This window comes from Hakea prostrata, chromosome 3 (assembly GCF_041222555.1).
Source record: "Hakea prostrata isolate BN-2017 chromosome 3, UWA_Hpros_2, whole genome shotgun sequence".
In the NCBI taxonomy this organism is placed as follows: domain Eukaryota; kingdom Viridiplantae; phylum Streptophyta; class Magnoliopsida; order Proteales; family Proteaceae; genus Hakea; species Hakea prostrata.
The window spans coordinates 50202128-50207885 of NC_142602.1; positions in this window are offsets into that span (position 1 = coordinate 50202128).

Genomic DNA, 5758 nt, shown 5'->3' on the forward strand with positions numbered 1-5758 from the left:
TCCATGGCGGGGTATAGGTCACCACTCTCTCACATAACCATTGGTCTAAGTACCGGCGCATGTCGGGTAAAGCCTAGCCAAATGCAAGTCTCTACTTAGTTACATCAAGTCGATCCAGAACGCCATTCCTCGTCCCCGACGACCTCCGGATCCTCACACTAGAGTCCCATAGTCCCATGACTACGGACTCATCAACCCACCGGTTATCCACATATGGTAAACGGAAGCTCTCACGCCCTCACGGGTTGGTTACGGTCTGAGTGCCCGTGAGCCCAAGTCTATCCATATGCAACCCTCCAATAAATGGCCCCCACAAGTGATTCCTGCCTCCACGGGTTGGTTACCGGCTTGAGCGCCCATGAATCCCCATTGCTACCACAGGTCGTCGGCTCAATACCCCTTCGATTAGGGTCGACATAACGGGACATCCTAGCCAAACACTACTAGACAGCCTAAATATGTCATCCAACGGTTAGGAAGGTGTCCAGAGGGCATCTCCGGAAACATCCCATAATATTCCCGTAGTTGTCCAAGGACAGAAGTGTCAAAAGGACACCTCTCATTCCAAACCATACTTAAACATACACAAGCATCAATCATAACATCACATATATGGTAACTTCATATATGGAAAGAAATCAATAATTACAATCACTTTGTATATAACTGGTAAGTAAATCATACATGAGTCAATTCAATATAAATAAGTAATGCTACGATATCAAGACAAGACCACAGTAGTATAACATTATAAGAATCTAATTAAAGAAATAACTAACAAGATTCAAATATAGAAACTAGGATATGCAATTTATGTTGTTAAAGAAGTAACCATCCTTACCTTTATAACTTGCAAAGGAATCCTAAGAAATCAAGTAAGATCTTGACAAACTTGAGAAGAAGGTCCTAAACAAGTGTATACAACATATTAGGAAAGATCCCTAACAGAAAAGATACCAAAACATCCAAAACAGACCAACGGAGTTGCGACTCATTGGTGAGTGGATTGGTCGAGTCCACGACCAATCGACGACCAATGCAGACGAAGCCTATAAAATCAGAGTTTTGAGATATAAAATCCGAATTTGGTGGTTCAAAAGGGTACTAATCAAGGGGTAAACTACATTAGTAGTATCCTAACATATAGGGAATCTCAAAACACTAATCAACTCAAGTCATCAAGATACAAATTAGGAAACAAAAAGTTACCATAATTAGATCAATCATGGTTCTTGAAGAATTCAAGATAGAAATCAAAGGCAAGAACAATAGGAGAATGAATTATTGATTCAGGTAAAGGTATCATGAAAAGCATACTTAGATCATCAAGAAAAATAGACCTAAGAGCATATATCTAAATAAGGAAACAAAACCTACCATATATATAACTATCATGATTCATGAAGAAAACATGGTATGGTAGAAGAGAAACAACTAGAGATTGATAGATCATGGATCATGAAAGAAAACACAACAATTGACTACTAACATGATCAATATAGTAGATCTAAGGAGATCAGAATTCAAATCAAAAGATAAACAAAGACTAGATCATGATTTGACATGATTCCTCAAAGCTGCAATGATCATGGTTAAGATCATTGCATTAGCCATTAATCCTTAGGAAAATCATGAGAGACAAGTCAGAGATGTGCAACAGAGAATGCAGATCTCCTCACGCTCAACCAAAAAGGAAAGAAAAATAGAGATGGAGGAGAAGAAGAGAGTGTAGACATACCTTTGATGCAAAAGGAAGAGTTTACGAAGATCCCAAGAAAAACACCAAGGATGCAAGGGAGATGACGCAGAGGTCTTGCGCCAAAGAGTTTGGAGGCAAAAATACAAAGTAGACTCGAGATTGGACTAAATAGAGCAAGCAAGACCAAGCCAAAACAGACACCCATGGGAGGGATTGCGAGGTCAACCAACACACAAAAAATCAAAACGGGAATTGAAGACCCATATCAAATCCAACCTAAAGGGGTTTGACACATATCAAGTGACTTACCTAATAGGTAGAAATGCTTCAAACCATGATAGAGAGCACTCCAAGTCCATCAACTAATCCGATCTTCATCAAGATTCAGGTTCCATAAATAGAACTTCATCATCAACTCTCATGGATTCAAAGCCAGACACCAAGTCCTCCACTGGGATGGCCCAAAGCTGACTTCTTACTTTACTTGGGTCACTAGACCTACAAATAACAAGGTTTCCGGGTCAAGGTTAGGGCTGGGTTTTACAGTTAGTATGTGGTTCTGATGGATGAGGTATTCCTTAGGGATATCTTAGCTTGGGATATCAGAAGGCTGTGGAATGGGACACATGCCTGTTGATGTCTCCAGCACGGTCATGACTATTGGATGACATTCTTAGGTTGAATCTAAAATTGCATGGCTAGGTACCCCACATGCTACTACCCTTTCGGTAGGGGGATTGAAATCGGATGACCCGTGATGACAGTGATGTGACGTTGGTCCATTGTTAGTCATATAAATGGTAGGGTTGCATATGTTAGGATTGGGCTCATGGACGTCCAAGGAACGGACCGGGTGTCGTGAGGAGTCATGAGAGCATCCGCCCCAATAATATGTGTATGACCATAGGGTTAAGGGGTGGAGTCCAACAGCGGTAGCCAGTCCGTGAGGATTCTCATTCCTAGGTTACGAAGGATACTGAACCGAGTTGGTTAGTGCCATAGGGGATGTATCTGGACTTCATGTAGACATGTAACCAGTATGACCTTGCATTGGATTAGAAACCCCGACATGCACCAGTACTCATTACCAATGGTCGTGGTGAGAGAGTGTTGACTTAACCCCAGCCATGGTTTGAGAGCCAGGTGTGGACTTTCCCTTTTACCCAGGATTCCTATAGAGGAAACCAGTCCTTGCCGGATCAGAGTGACTAGACTTACCTAGAGGAGGGCTGGTGTATATCTTAAAGCATGTCAGCTGTTAGAGACTTGCATAGTTAAAAATCATAGTATCATTCATACTTTGCACTCATTCATATCATTTATGCATTTCTGATTTATTGGATGTTTTGATGGGAATTGTAATTGTTCTTACTGAGTTCTCCAGAACTCACTCCTTTATTTGTATATGTTTATTAGCCTGCATAGAAGGAGGAAATGTATTGGAAGATGGACTGGTTTCCTATGAAGGAACCATCTCGTATGAAGAGGATGTGGCGCCAACAGTGGGAAATGGAGATAGCCTGTGCGGGAGCTCCTGCGAGTGCATGGAGTGCACTTATCGCACCTATTGATGGATAGAGACTGAGAGTTGTTAGACAGTTCGCTCAGCAAATGGAGAAGATCTGGAGAATGCCTTTTCTTGAGATTCATGAAAAACATTATTTAGCCTTAGAAAAGGAATCTGGAAAGAAAATAATATAACTCTTTTTATTGCTTCCGCTGAACTCGTATTCATTTTTATTCATTATTCTTTCATTTATTATTTTTATTGGAGTATTTGGGCTTCTGTATTTCTTTAATTCATTTATTGAACATTTATTGCTCTTGATTGTCTTTATTTGTATTTATTATTGTTGATAGACTAAAACCGTGGATCCTGTGACGGATCACTCCCACGGGTTGTCGAGCGGGTAACCGAGACCGGTGGGTGGGGTGTGACAGTCAATGTCCATGGGCTCCGAATCAAACACCAAGTCTTCAACTGAGAGGGCCCACAAGTCTCTCCTTCTTCCACTCCGATTCTTCGGACCTACAAACATCAAGGGTTCTGGGTCAGGGTTAGGGTTATGATAGGGCTGGATTTCACATTTGATCCTTATCTCTCCCAATCTTTCGATTTTTTTTTGAGAGATCTCTTCTTTTAGCTCTCACTGAATTACCGTATACCCCAGTGAAATAAAATCCAACCGAATTTTGGGGTTGATAGAAGGTATCTATGAAGTTTTGGGAATTGCTCGATTTATCAACTTCAAATTCCTTCTTCCATAACAGGCACAAACCCCCAACCAACCCTATAGGATCCACTACCATCATACCATCCATCTTTAACTTCCTCCAAAGGTTTTCTAGGATCTTCCTCTGTGCTTTGGTTTCCATTAGGAAAATGATGTCAGCCTCACTCTTCCTCTAGAGATTATAGAGGTTACGAACTGTGAGAGGTCCCCCGATGCCTCTATAGTTCCATGTCAATATCTTCATTGTCTCTCGAGGAGATGACTGCTTACATCCTCTATGGGAGTAAGAGAAAAAAAATGCTCACCTGCACTGATCATACTACTTCTAAGCTTCTCCACACTTTTGAGTTTTTTTGCCTTTGCTTTTGCCTTAGACTTTGAACTGTCTTTTGTTTGGTTTGTTTAGTCTCCTCAGTGATTGCTGGTGGGTTCAGTTCACCCCTTAAACAGCTACTCTCTTTTGAGACACTTTGAGTCACTGTCGGTGATATTGGAGCTAACCACCTGTCTTTCGATTGTTTGTGATTGTTGGTGGTTTCAGTATTTAATGAGTATAGGTGGTTACATATTGTGGAAGAGAGCGGGACGAGTCCAATTGTGGTCTAGAGGGGCTCACAGGTGAGTGAAGACAAGGAGATGGGTGTTGATCAGAGTGAAATTATCAAAGGAATTTGGCATGGAGGGGTTTGGTTTTGGTAACTGGTCTTGGGGAGAAGGGAGAAAAGGTGTTACCATTGATGTTTCCTGAGGTTCGCATCTGTGTGTGTGTGTTTGAATCCTAGTTTCTCAAGCTGAGAGAAGGACTCGGTGGTACAGAATGGTGCATAGATTTCTCCTGTAGGCAAGTGTTTTTCGAGGATAGTGAGGCTAGGTGAGATATCCACATGTGTGGTGGGGTCCCGAAAGGTGGGCAGGAGAGATAAGGTCCCTTGATTAATAGAGAAGGTGGAAAGATGGGGAATGATGGACAATAAAAGACTCTAGAGTTCATGTTGAGATGCCATGTGTAATTGGTGGGGAATGGGTGAGGAGGAATTAAGTAAATGGGTGATTAAGGCATGATTTATTTATGGGGATTGGGTTTCTGTACTGTGCTTGTCAGGTGGGGTTGAGGAGGTAGTACCTATTTGGCATGGCAATGTGGAATCATGCGTTACAGGCTGTTGTGTAGATGATGCCTGTGCTCTGGTAGAGGAACCTTCACATCCCGTACGCGTGCTTTGTTGTAGGCGTCGCAGAGTACTCTCCAATGGAATGACAGTGAGGTCAGTCTGGTACATGACGTCCTGTAATCCCAAATTCATCTTCCTCATTGCCGGTTAATCTTCTCGACATGGTAGGTCGGAATTCCTGACACGGACTTTGGCTACAAAGCTCAAGCTCAATGTGTCTATCTTGGTAGGTGAATTTCTCCTCTTGCTTGAGCAGCCTTCCATCGGGAGCTATTCCTCGCAGATAAGCCGAATACTTTCTATCAAGAAGTAGCTCCTCCAATTCCCAATCATACCCTTCAAATGCTCTCCGATCATATATAGTTGTACACCTAGATTCATCATGGCCTAATAGACCACACAAATATAAAAATAATGGGAGTCGTTCATATTTCACTGAGACATCCAGTTTCCTTCCACCAATATTTACCGATATCCAAAGTTTCAGGGGCTTTGTAGTGTTTATTTGGACTCTACAGCAGCAATACTTAATTTGTTTTCCTAATTGCAGTCCTTCAATAAACATACCTTTTATCGGTTCCCCCATTTTCTTGAGAATCTGAGAAAATTCTCTAGTGTAGCATATTCAGAAGGTAGATGGTGTAATTGAATCC